The sequence below is a fragment of the Mixophyes fleayi genome, chromosome 2, assembly GCF_038048845.1.
Source record: "Mixophyes fleayi isolate aMixFle1 chromosome 2, aMixFle1.hap1, whole genome shotgun sequence".
Lineage (NCBI taxonomy): Eukaryota > Metazoa > Chordata > Amphibia > Anura > Limnodynastidae > Mixophyes > Mixophyes fleayi.
The window spans coordinates 374,525,263-374,539,898 of NC_134403.1; the positions used below are offsets into that span (position 1 = coordinate 374,525,263).

Below are 14,636 nucleotides of genomic sequence, written 5' to 3' on the forward strand. Positions count from 1 at the left end.
CAATAACAATTGAAATCTACACTAAATAAAGACATTTAAAAAGAAGAGGAAGATGCGTATATGATGATTATACAAATGGCAAAGCCACACTAATTATAAAATTATCAGTGTGACTTACCAATATATGCAAGCAATATCTAACTAATAAAGAGATCTCTTACTGTTATTAATATATGAATCATTAAAACTACCAAAAGCAGATTTAACCTGTCTTTCTGTATGAGTCTATTTATTGTACTATCCATACAACTGAACGAGGAAGGCAACAGAGTAATGTATACATGCTGTTTAGGACTGCAACGCCACACACACACACGACATCGGGCAATTTTATGTAATTATTTTTTTAATTCATTGGTTGACAGGCACCTGGGAATATGCTCTAGTATAAAGAAGCCCCTCAGTGTATACCTCTGAGGAAGGGTACAATGCAATTATCATTACATGGAGATAAATGGTCTTCTGCACCCCCCTCACTAAATACTTAATTGCTCTTTTTTGCCCAGATTTTAAGGTGCTGAAGGGGACTCCGGCCACTAGTTTGGGCAGCCTGGGGTTATGTATTATTAAGCTCAGGGCCAACATTGCTTTGCTTCCTGGTGGCTGACTTCCCCTGGGCCCAGCCACTTATGTACAGCCTTGCTGATCAGTGATCTGGTCCTACACCTCCTTCCTTGTACAGCGTTGCTGATCAGTGATCTGGTCCTACACCTCCTTCCTCGTACAGCATTGCTGATCAGTGATCTGGTCCTACACCTCCTTCCTCGTACAGCATTGCTGATCAGTGATCTGGTCCTACACCTCCTTCCTCGTACAGCGTTGCTGATCAGTGATCTGGCCCTACACCTCCTTCCTCGTATAGTGTTGCTGATCAGTGATCTGGTCCTACGTCTTCCAGGTACAGCGTTGCTGATCAGTGATCTGGTCCTACACCTCCTTCCTCGTACAGCATTGCTGATCAGTGATCTGGTCCTACACCTCCTTCCTCGTACAGCGTTGCTGATCAGTGATCTGGTCCTACACCTCCTTCCTCGTACAGCGTTGCTGATCAGTGATCTGGTCCTACACCTCCTTCCAGGTACAGCGTTGCTGATCAGTGATCTGGTCCTACACCTCCTTCCTCGTACAGCGTTGCTGATCAGTGATCTGGTCCTACACCTCCTTCTAATACCAAAGAGTTTTCAAGGAATCCTTCTTTACTATAGTCCGATCAGCGATCATTCTGACTCCATAGAGTGAGACCAAAGACTACATAGTAGACAGAGAATACAAATGAGCATCGGAGTTAACTGATTTGACCCATTACGTGAAGACCGTGTTTTTCATGACTATGTACATATACTTTGGGCAAAGTGGGTCCATTCACGTGACTGTTGTGGTCATGTATGTCAGCCTACGACAGTAGATGTTCTATGTCTTTAACTACAGAACAAAGAAGAATACACTGAGTCTATGAAGATTTTTATTAAAAAGTCAAATAAATCCATCTTATCAGAAATATTTCAGACCAGTTAGCTGGACCCACGCACCGTATGTCGCAAATTACAATCTAACGCCAATGTGCTTCTAACAACTAAAGTAATGGAAAATCCAATCCCACAAATGTCTGGGTTAGTTCTGAGTTTAGAGGTGAAAGGCTCCATCATTAAGATGAATCTGTTGATTGAAACAGGAGCTGACCCCACCCCTGAAACCTAATTGGAGGAGAGTTTTCCGCATTAGGTTTGGATTGTTGTGAAAAAGCAACTTTAGGAAGAGGGCAAGAATCAGGACTCTGCTATATCTTAGTTTCAAGTTCGGCCTAATTTTGTAAACGGTGGTAATTTACAGAGATGTATAAAGTTCCTGGAAGTAAGTCACAATTTTTTAGGTTCATATGTAAGTCGTTTTCTAGGGTCTTTGGACAAAATTGTGTTACGGATGCACTGAGCCCAGAGTTTGGCTGCCAACAGAGCGTTTGCTTGATCCCCTCGATCATAAAATATCGGTTGGTGCCAACAGAGAGACTTTGCGGTTTTAGTTATCAAAATCTGTTTGGCTTGGCCTCTGAGAACGCGCAAGCTTCTGTAAATTGAGGATCCCCCAGATTGTAAGCTTGCAAGCACGGCCTTCTTACCTCTCTGTCTGTATTACCCAGTGATGTTTATAACTGTTTGTTCCCAATTGTGAATCGCTACAAAATTTGCTGTCGCTATATAAATAAATGTTGACAATGATGATTTTGGGTGACGCTGATGTTGGACAGTGAGATTCTAGATTTCAGTTTCAAATTTCATCACACGTTGACGTTCTTTCTGTTTTTCTGCATAGGCCACTGAGAAAAAGTGCCCTTTAATGGTGGCCTGGTAGCCTCCATGCGGTAATAGGAGATAAGTCAGGGGATTGGTTCGTCATAAAAATTTCTTAAACAAATATTCCAATTTCTGCAACTATCTCGGGTTTTAGCGATTCATAGAGGCATAATGAATAGAGATTCATTAAGCCTTCGAGGGAGAGATGAGAATTCTCTGTGCTTCGAGGAGCCCATGATGTTCGACTAAGTCAACACATTTTTTGGATTCCCAAAAAAGGAGATGAGCCAATTGCAACATTCGGGGAGCAATCCAACTTGGGATTGAGGAAGACGTTGAGGACACCTCCAATGATGACTTGGCTTTGTGCTAGCTTATTTGATTGTGTAAGAAATCCTTTGCAGATTGCACCTTGCCCACATTGGGGGCATACACCCAGGCCAGGGTGCGGAAGAGGTGACTAGGCTGTGCCACTATAATGAACCAGCCTTGTGGGTCGAAGAAAGTATTCACTATTTAGTCTGGGGCACTGGTGTGGACAAATTTGTGCTGGGGATGCAAGAAAGGAAGGGGAGTGGAGAAACAGAAGCTGACTTGTAGAGGGGCTCCCAACCCCCAGAGGGAGGTTCCGATAGAATAGTATTAGTCAGGGCCAAAATGGCTCCATGTGGGACATTCACCATGGGCAACTCAAACAGGCCCAAGAGCCGTATTGCAGTGGGCAGTTTGGTGGGCAGTAAAACACTTGCCAAAGAAGAGCATGGTAGAAAGGCTGCAGTACACAGGGACATTTGAGCAGGGGGGACGAGTTCCTGGGTGAAGGGATGTCTTTTTCATAGGGAATCACAGAGGCCGGATGGAAGTGCAAGGTGGAATGAAGGGATCGTGAGGACATAGTGTATACAGTGAGTTTTACCAATCATGTATCAAGTCTTTGTAGGTGTCCGGTCAGTCAAGAGCCACCAGGATGGGTTGTCCTGGAGTTTTAAGCCATCTGAAAAAGAGAACAGGGAGGGACCAGTGGAGCACAAAAATCCATGATACAACAAGCAAATGTTTACATGTGGATTATTATGGGCTCCTTCATTCATTCAGGTCAGGGAATCGGTCTCCGTTCCCTCTGGTGGGACTTTGATCCTGTGTTTTATCTCAGGTTGATGCTGGCAAAGGAGAAAGTGTTAAGACCTGGAGGCTGACACTCTGATCACTCTGCACTGAGGCACTAGTATGTGTGGGAGGCACTAGTATGTGTTGGAGGCACTATATGCATGAGAAGCACTGAGGCACTGGTATGTGTAGGAGGCACTATATGTGTGGGAGGCACTAGTATGTGTGGGAGGCACTGGTAGGTGTGGGAGGCACTGAGGCATTGGCATGAGTGAGAGGCACTGGGGCACTAGTATGTGTAGTAGGTTTCTGTCGGTGTTTCCTCACCTGGGTTCTGTCAAGTTCCCACAACATCAGCAACTTGACAGACATTGGAAACCTTATCCACACTCCGGCACAAGTCTATAAAGAATTTGAAAGGTTCCACCACAAGCTCTACGTCCGCTTACAGCTCCTTATCTAAGCCTCTATCCCAACAATTTTCTTCCTAGTTGGAGAGAGGAATCTCGACTGAGTAAATATCTTAGGTCACTAAAGGACAAAGATCGGGTAGGACGGACTTTTATGTATATTATTCTCCGATACATCCATAGCCTGTATACAATGACCTAAAAGGGAAACCAATTTTCCAGCAAAGCTTTCAAAGACAAAATCCCCTTGAGACATAAGACAGGGAATGACCAGAACTCCTGTGCGAGTTACTAACCTGTGATTAAATGGTCAGGGATGGGACATCGTAAGAAAACCTTGGTTGTACCGATGTTTAAACATTGGTTACTAAACAGTGTTTAGTCCTAAACGTTGGTTCTAGAACCGATGTCTCTATAAGTTTTAAGTAAACTGACTACTTAAACATATAATACACATGTAATACACTAATAAACTTCTGAAATCATCATCATGTTTATCTAAATGTAGGTTTACAGTGTATGTGTGTGTGTGTGTGTGTGTGTGTGTATATATATATATATGTATATATATATGTGAGTGTGTGTGTATATATATATATATATATATATATGTGTGTGTGAGTGTGTGTATATATATATATATATGTGTGTGTGAGTGTGTATATATATATATATATATATGTGTGTGAGTGTGTGTGTGTGTATATATATATATATATATATGTGTGTGTGAGTGTGTATATATATATATATGTGTGTGTGAGTGTGTATATATATATATATATATATATGTGTGTGTGTGTATATATATATATATATATGTGTGTGTGTGAGTGTGTATATATATATATATATGTATGTGTGTGAGAGTGTGTGTATATATATATATATGTGTGTGTGTATATATATATATGTGTGTGAGAGTGTGTGTATGTATATATATATATATATATATATATATATATATATATGTGTGAGTGTGTGTATGTATACACCAACAAATGGTGCAAAAATTATAAAGATGTATTTTTTGTCAGTAAAATATGATTTTGGGCTAAAGCAAACCTGTTATTGCAGATAAAAGACCATAAAGCATTAACAATAACTAGTAGAACTATAATGAATCGTCTCGCTGGCAGTACTGCTCACACACAAAGCTATTTATTTTTATTTGTTTTAAACTTGATTTGCAACGGTAGCAGTAGGTTAATTAATTGAACATATAAAATAATAAAACTTGTGCATACAGTACAACATACATTAAATTAGCATTAACATTAGATTAATTATGGGCTCCACACAACCGAGGGAAAAAACAACTGAACACCGGAAGAGAATATTCTAAAAATTATCTGGAAATACGGCTGTGGGGAACTCTAGTCCGGGGCACTTTTAAACTGTCTGCCCCAAACTCTGTCATCCGTCCTCTGCAAAAATAGTATAATTTATACTTTATACTATTTCTGGTTTTCCTTTTAATTTTACCAGCCTTAGAAAATAGGCGTCTGAAGGAACCGAAGTGGCCTCATCTGTCAAATATTGTCTCGCTATATGTCCACCATGGATAAGCATCGGAAAACATTGTAGGACAAATCTAGCGATGGTGAGAGAACATTGAATCTTCACCATTCCAGGTGTAAACATTAAATCCATCTAACTGATGGTTCCAATAAAACATCAAACGATTCCCATCCCTAATTCATGCCTACTAGACGGCCCAGAGAATACACCAATGAACTATAGATCTAATTCATGATTAAGAAGACAGAGATAGCCTTCCTCCTACTCTCTTTAGAGACAAGAAGACATTTGACCCGATCCTGGGGCCCTTAATGTTTCCTATCCTGGACAGCTTCTATATATATGGGGTGACTTCCGCTCAGCATGAGGTGTCTATATAGTGACCCATCAGCCAAATAGTCACAAACTGCCACCTTAAATATTATCCTTATTTAATATAGCACTAGACACAGATGCCCACTGTCCCCTCTCGTTCTTACGATGATAATCTGGCAGATTAAATCAAAACATTAAAAAAGTTGAAGTGGAAGGCTGATGATACAAACTGTCGCCCCTTTCATGATATGCGACTATTTCCTCCCCCTACAATTCTACCAAATCTATCTAAGATACTGAACTCCTACTCAACATTCTCAGGCCATAAGGTTAACTACACTAAGCCGAGGCCCTCACACTACACGTTCCTTATATAGATAGCACAAAATAACCCTTTTAACTGGAGATCCAAGAAGATCCAATATCTAGGTATCTCCAAAAGCAACTGCAACTACATATGTACGGTGAACTTCCAAATGAATGTACTCCCCATGATCATCTAAGTTATTAAACTCCCACCTATGCTGCTGCTCTGTTAATCTGTTTCATTTGTGTTCACTGTCATCTCCTTGTGTTAGTAGGATATGTGTCTTTTATTAAACTCCCACCTATGCTGCTGCTGTGCTAATCTGTTTCATTTGTGCTCACTGCCATCGCCTAGTAGTAGAAAGACATAATGTTGTCTTGATGTAATACGAAGAATAAGCTAGTTATCCATTGGCCTGTTACACAATCCATGTAATATTGGGGTAACAGTATCAGCCAGCTGCTGCAGCCTTTGCACAATGTTGCTCATTCTGAGTTGCTCTTTACATTACACACATTTATCAGGGTGTATATTACCATTTTTCATATAATTTACATTTTTAAGCAAAAGAAAAAACAAAACTAAATAAAAATCACCAGCTTGGTTTTGTCAAAACTGTCACGAAAACAGGAAAATGGTTTTGAAAACAGAACCAAAACATGACTGGTTCGCTCACCTCTAGTTATTATACTGTAATTACAGTATTATAAGTTAATACACTTTAGCTATTATATAATGGTATGTTATTACACTAATGTTAGTACACTGTAGTTAATATGTAATATGGATGTAATTATAACACTGTAGTTACTGCTTCATACACAGCTATTACCGTGCAAGTATACATCAAGTTAAAACATTGTTGTTTTAAAATATGAATATAATTATTACATTGTAGACACTGTATAATTTGGATGTATTATACATTAGTTATATAATAATAGTTATTGCACTGTAGGTATAAAATATTTAGCTATTATACTGTTACTGGATAATATCGACTTATTGTACTTTAGTTAGATAATATTATTATTATTATTATTATTAATTTTTATTTATAGGGCGCCACAAAGTATCCGTAGCGCCGTACAAGGACAAACAATGGCACAGTACAAGGTGAAACAGCACAGTACAAGTAACAGTAAGCACTATAACTCTGGGGGCTCAGGCACAGCATGAAAGAGAGGGAGGGAGGGGAAAAGTGAGTACAGGCAGGTAACTATGGCCCAAGAGGGTGGGCACGGATGACAGGTTGAGAGTCACTGAGGGGAGCGGAGAGAAGCGAGAGGAGACAGAGGGCAGAGGGACTGAGAGGAGGTGAGCTGAGTAGCTGGAGAGCGCAGTTAAAAGTGATGGAAACAGAAGGTAGGAGAGCCCTGCTCAAAGGAGCGAACAATCTAAAGGGAGGGGAAGACAGACAGACACATGGATGAGACGGAGAGACGGGAGGAAGGGGGAGAAGGGAAGAAGGGATGAGAAAGAGAGGTAGCCGACCGGTGGGAGTTTAGGCATGAGACTGGAAGGCTTTAAGGAAAAGGTGGGTTTTTAATGTTCGTTTGAAAGAGGACAGATTAGGGGAAGTTCTGATGGAGCAGGGGAGCTTGTTCCAATGGAGGGGAGCGGCGCGGGAGAAGTCTTGGATACGTGCGTGAGAGGAGGTAATCAGAGGGGAAGAGAGGCGACGATCGTTGGACCATCGCTGTGAGCGGGAGGGAGTGTGAATAGAGATAAGGTTAGAGATGTAGGGAGCAGTGGAGTTGGCGAGGGCCTTGTAAGTCAGAGTGAGGAGCTTGAAAAGGATTCTGTAGGGGAAGGGGAGCCAGTGAAGGGCTTGGTAGAGTGGGGATACAGAGGTGGACCGGCGAGAGAGGAAAATAAGCCTAGCAGCGGCGTTAAGTACAGATCTAAGGGGAGCGAGATGAGAGAGGGGGAGGCCGATAAGGAGAAGGTTGGAGTAGTCCAAGCGGGAGATAATCAGAGAGTGGACGAGAGATTTGGTGGCATCCTGGGAGAGGAAGGGCCGAATGCGGGCAATGTTGCGAAGCTGGAAACGGCAGGATTTGGCGAGAGAGTGAATGTGAGGGGCAAAGGAGAGAGAGGAGTCGAGGATGACACATAGGCAGCGGAGTTGGGGAACAGGGGAGATAGATGAGTTGTCAACAGTGATGGAGAGGTCAGAGGGGAAGGAGGTACGAGAGGGAGGAAAGACAATGAGTTCAGTTTTAGCAAGATTGAGTTTAAGAAATCTAGAGGACATCCAGGAGGAGATGGCAGAGAGGCATGCGGATACCCTGGAAAGAAGGGAGGGAGAGAGATCAGGAGAGGAAAGGTAGAGTTGAGTGTCATCAGCATAAAGGTGGTACTTGAGGCCGAAGGAGCTGATGAGTGCACCCAGAGAAGAGGTGTATAGTGAGAATAGTAAGGGTCCAAGGACAGAGCCCTGAGGGACCCCGACTGGAAGGGAGGAAGAAGGGGAAAGAGAATCAGAGGTGGAAACAGAGAAGGAACGGTCGGCAAGGTAAGAGGTGAACCAGGAGAGGACGGTACCGGAGAGGCCAATGGACTGAAGGGTGTGAAGCAGGAGGGGGTGGTCAACGGTGTCAAAGGCCGCTGAGTGGTCGAGGAGAATCAGGAGGGAGTAGTGGCCCGTGGCTTTAGCCGAGAGGAGATCGTTCGTAACTTGAGCCAAGGCAGTTTCAGTGGAATGGAGGGGGCGGAAGCCTGATTGGAGAGGGTCAAGGAGGGAGTGTTCAGAGAGGTAGGTGGAGAGACGGTTGCAGACAAGTGGCTGGGGGGAGAGGGGGGGAGAGTGGAGGGGGGAGGAAGGGCGAGAGGGGGGGTGGCGGAAGAGTGGGTGGAGGAGGAGATTTCAAGTCTGATGCCCGCGATTTTAGAGGAGAAAAAGGAGGTGAAGTCAGTGGCAGATAAGGAGGAAGGGAGGGGGGGAGGTGGGGGAGACAGGAGAGTGTTAAAGGTAGCGAAGAGGCGGCGGGGGTTGGAGGACTGGGAGGAGATGAGGGATTTTAAGAAGGATTGCTTAGCGAGCGAAAGGGCAGAGCTGTAGGAGGAGAGGATAAACTTGAAGTGGAGGAAATCAGCCAGGGAGCGAGATTTTCTCCAGTGGCGTTCGGCAGTACGAGAGCATTTTTGGAGGAAACGGGTAAGTTTGGAGTGCCAGGGTTGGGGATTGGAGCAGCGGAGGTGGATGGGCTGGGCAGGGGCAACCGCATCAAGGGCGGAGGAGAGGGTTTGGTTATAGAGGGAGGCCGCCTGATTAGGGCAGGACAGGGTGGAAAGGGGAGAGAGGAGAGTTTCGAGAGAAGAGGATAGAATAGCAGGATCAAGGGTGTCGAGATCGAATATGGAGTTATTACACTACAGTTACTGTATAATATGGAGCTATTACACTGCATCTATATAATACAGTTATTACATTGCATGTATTTAATATGGAGTTATTACACTGTATCAATATAATATAGTTATTACATTTCATATATTTTTATGGAGATATTACACTTCAACTACATATTATGGAGTTGCTATTATTATCCTTTATTTACAAGCAGCCACAAAATGTCCGCAGCACCGTACTGATTACAAACAATAGATCATACAAGGTCTATTGTCGTTAAGGTCGTTACACTGTGTCTATATAATATGGAGTCATCATGCTGCAGCTATAGAATAGAGTAGTTACACTGTGTCTATATAATATGGAGTCATCATGCTGCAGCTATAGAATAGAGTTATTACACTGTGTCTATATAATATGGAGTCATCATGCTGCAGCTGTAGAATAGAGTAGTTACACTGTATCTATATAATATGGAGTCATCATGCTGCAGCTATAGAATAGAGTTATTACACTGTGTCTATATAATATGGAGTCATCATGCTGCAGCTATAGAATAGAGTAGTTAAAATGTGTCTATATAATATGGAGTCATCATGCTGCAGCTATAGAATAGAGTAGTTACACTGTGTCTATATAATATGGAGTCATCATGCTGCAGCTATAGAATAGAGTAGTTACACTGTGTCTATATAATATGGAGTCATCATGCTGCAGCTATAGAATAGAGTAGTTACACTGTATCTATATAATATGGAGTCATCATGCTGCAGCTATAGAATAGAGTAGTTACACTGTATCTATATAATATGGAGTCATCATGCTGCAGCTATAGAATAGAGTAGTTACACTGTGTCTATATAATATGGAGTCATCATGCTGCAGCTATAGAATAGAGTAGTTACACTGTGTCTATATAATATGGAGTCATCATGCTGCAGCTATAGAATAGAGTAGTTACACTGTGTCTATATAATATGGAGTCATCATGCTGCAGCTATAGAATAGAGTAGTTACACTGTATCTATATAACATGAAGTCATTACACTGTATCTATATATATTACATATATAATATCATCGCTGGGACAGTAACCTGAGGTTAGAACACCTGAGAGGTGACACGTCACATATTTACATAACCCCGCCCCTGCTCTGATGTGATTGGCTGCGGTAACTCCAGGTTCAGTACAGGGCGGTGTCCGCTGTCAGTGCGGGATCCGGGGGAGTGAGCTGGTCCCGGCCAGGAAGAGACTGCAGGGGCCCGGGGGGCCACACTCTCCTGACACTGCCAGGTCCTGGTGCTACAGCTCCGGCGTATATGGTAAGCTGACCTGTAATATATATATATATATACTGTACTGTACTATATATGTATAGTACTCTGTAATACACTGCTCTGTAATATATACTGTACTGTACTATATATGTATACTGCTCTGTAATATATACTGTACTGTACTATACTATATATGTATACTGCTCTGTAATATATACTGTACTGTACTATATATATATATATATATATATATACTGCTCTGTAATATATACTGTGCTGTACTATATATATATATATATATATATATATATATATATATATATATATATATATATATACACTGCTCTGTAATATATACTGTACTGTACTATATATATATATATACTGCTCTGTAATATATACTGTACTGTACTATATATATATATATATATATATATATATATATATATATATACTGCTCTGTAATATATACTGTACTATATATATATACTGTTCTGTAATACACTGTTCTGTAATATATATATACTGCTCTTTACTGTATATATACTGTTCTGTACTATACATATATATATATATAATACATACACACAGCAGCTCATATCACCGGAGCCTATTGAACAGTCATATGATAAACTGGTCACATGATGGTTGAGCTGTCTGGTAATGGTCCATGACTTTCTGAGCTCTGAGTTATTCTGATCAGTGTATAGAACGGTGTAAAGTATAATAATTATTCTGCACAGTTATGTGTCTGTCTGATCCATGTAGCCGTTGTATTCCACCTTATGTAACATGTTTATCTGGGAGTAGTTGTACATACAGAACTATAGACAGCTGGTAATGTGCTCAGTGACTGAACCAGCATTGTATCATATGACTGACCTGTGCCACCTATATACACCAGTCAGTCACAACAGTAACCCACTGACCAGCGAGGTGATAACACTGATTATCAGGTTACAATGGTACCTGTCAGGGGTGGGATATATTAGGCAGTAAGTGATCAGTCAGTTCTTGATGTTGATGTATTGGAAGCAGGAAAGATGGTCAAGTGTAAGGATCTGAGTGACTCTGACAAGGGCCAAATTGTGATGGTTAGACTGGGTCAGAGCATCCCCAACACGGCCGGTCTTGTGGGGTGTTCCTGGTATGCAGTGGTTAGTACCTACCAAACGTGGTCCAAGGAAGGACAACCAGGGACAGGGTCATGGGTGTCCAAGGCTCATTGATGTGTGTGGGGAGTGAAGACCGTCTGGTCCAATCCCACAGAAGCACCTACAATGGGCACGTAAGCGCCAGAACTGGCCATGTAGCATTGGAAGAAGGTGGCCTGGTCTCATGAATCACGTTTTCTTTGACATCATATGGACGGCCGGGTGCGTGTGTGTCGTTTACCTGGGTAAGAGATGGCACCAGGATGCACTATGGGAAGCCGGTGGGGGTAGTGTGGTGCTCTGGGCAATGTTCTGCTGGGAATCCTTGGATTCATGTGGATGTTCCTCTGACACGTACCACCTACCTAACCATCGTTGCAGACCAAGTGCACCCCTTCATGGCAACGGTATTCCATGATGGCAGTGACCTCTTGCAGCAGGATAATGCACTCTGCCATACTACACAGAGTGTTCAGGAATGGTTTGAGGAACAAGACAGAGAGTTCAAGGTGTTGATTTGGCCTCCAAATTCCCCAGATCTCAATCCGATTGAGCATCTGTGGGATGTGCTGGAGACACAAGTCCCAGCCATGGACCCCACCTCACAACTTACAGGACTTAAAGGATCTGCTGCTAACATCTTAGTAACAGATACCACAGGACACCCTATAGAGGTCTTGTGGAGTCCATGCCTCGATGGGTCAGAGCTTCTTTGGCTGCACGAGGGGGACCTACATAATATTAGGCTGGTGGTTTTAATGTTGTGGCTGATCAGTGTATGTATGCTGCATGCGTGTTTTATCATGTACTGTGCGTGTTTCCTCAGAGAGCAGCGTGTGGGTGCTCCGCAGCTGTGGAGTGCCAGGCTCTATACATACAAGGGTCACCAGACTTTGATATCGTAGTGTAATTATTACTTACAGTTATCTGCTTTGATGTTGGAACTCTGCATTGACGCAAATCCCTTTTATGCCTCAGCTGAGTGTCCTACACTAAGTGGACAGGGGAGGGGTGTCCTTATACGCTGATATAGATAATGGGAACATATAAGGTTATCTGTATTCCGGCTCAGACACGGCTGCCCGACCCCCAATGCTCAGAAGTTTAACATGGGCGGATCTTATTCCCTGTGTTTGGTTACCACGTATTGGGGACATATAGTGACTAACATTGCAGGAGATTTATTCTCTGTTCAGCCAAATCTGTTCCTTGTTACTGCAGGATCACTAGTGTGTAACATATCATAAACGTAATGTCAATGAACTGGTAAAGGATATTAAGACTTATCCCAAAAAGATTTACGCTCATCATCAACATCAACATTTATTTATATAGCGCCAGCAGATTCCGTAGCGCCTTACTATCGGCACATTCTTGTTCTCACGGTTTATATGGGAGCAGCTGTACGGCAATATTACTGCACTATATGCGGCAGATTCAGTTCGGCGCAGTGTGGCGCGATGACTCTCCGAACAGTCCGCGGTGACGAATCACGTCCTCTGCTCAGTTTCCCTCATGCCCCGTAGAGATGGGAGGGAGAAGGACCCGAGATTTCTGCACCATATCAGCCATCAATATGCGCAGTCAGTGGCACCGCGCAGCTCATTGACTCTGCTCAATGTATCCAGCAGATATCAGCTGCTCCGACCCAGTGCAAAGCGCAATATATAATTAGCACTTTAGAAATACCAGGTATTGGATTATATTTTGAGCGAAACATTTAAGCTCACTTCCTAACGTTAATTATCCTCTTTGTTTTGTGCCAGTCCTTACACCTTACCCCCGCGTCCCCTCCCCGGTACAAGGGTGACGGGGCCCCCGCGTCCCCTCCCCGGTACAAGGGTGACGGGGCCCCCGCGTCCCCTCCCCGGTACAAGGGTGACGGGGCCCCCGCGTCCCCTCCCCGGTACAAGGGTGACGGGGCCCCCGCGTCCCCTCCCCGGTACAAGGGTGATGGGGCCTCCGCGTCCCCTCCCCGGTACAAGGGTGACGGGGCCCCCGCGTCCCCTCCCCGGTACAAGGGTGACGGGGCCCCCGCGTCCCCTCCCCTCCCCGGTACAAGGGTGACGGGGCCCCCGCGTCCCCTCCCCGGTACAAGGGTGACGGGGCCTCCGCGTCCCCTCCCCGGTACAAGGGTGACGGGGCCCCCGCGTCCCCTCCCCGGTACAAGGGTGACGGGGCCCCCGCGTCCCCTCCCCGGTACAAGGGTGACGGGGCCCCCGCATCCCCTTCCCGGTACAAGGGTGACAGGGCCCCCGCGTCCCCTCCCCGGTACAAGGGTGACGGGGCCCCCGCGTCCCCTCCCCGGTACAAGGGTGACGGGGCCCCCGCGTCCCCTCCCCGGTACAAGGGTGACGGGGCCTCCGCGTCCCCTCCCCGGTACAAGGGTGACGGGGCCCCCGCGTCCCCTCCCCGGTACAAGGGTGACGGGGCCCCCCGCGTCCCCTTCCCGGTACAAGGGTGACAGGGCCCCCGCGTCCCCTCCTCGGTACAAGGGTGACGGGGCCCCCGCGTCCCCTCCCCGGTACAAGGGTGACGGGGCCCCCGCGTCCCCTCCCCGGTACAAGGGTGACGGGGCCTCCTCATCCCCTCCCCGGTACAAGGGTGACGGGGCCCCCGCGTCCCCTCCCCGGTACAAGGGTGACGGGGCCCCCGCGTCCCCTCCCCGGTACAAGGGTGACGGGGCCCCCGCGTCCACTCCCCGGTACGATTGGGTGACGGGGCCCCCGCGTCCCCTCCCCGGTACAAGGGTGATGGGGCCTCCGCGTCCCCTCCCCGGTACAAGGGTGACGGGGCCCCCGCGTCCCCTCCCCGGTACAAGGGTGACGGGGCCCCCGCGTCCCCTCCCCGGTACAAGGGTGACGGGGCCTCCTCGTCCCCTCCCCGGTACAAGGGTGA

The 14,636-nt window shown here is 45.0% G+C and overlaps 1 protein-coding gene across 1 annotated transcript in view; it reads left to right on the plus strand.

Moving 5' to 3' along the window:
- The first annotated feature begins 10,511 nt into the window (after positions 1-10,511).
- The window catches only part of NR1I2 (nuclear receptor subfamily 1 group I member 2), a 30,035-nt gene continuing 25,910 nt past the window's right edge, over positions 10,512-14,636 (plus strand). Inside the window, exon 1 of the mRNA XM_075197480.1 lies at positions 10,512-10,629. The gene's annotated coding sequence lies outside the window, so the exon portion shown is untranslated. The remainder of the gene's footprint in view (positions 10,630-14,636) is intronic.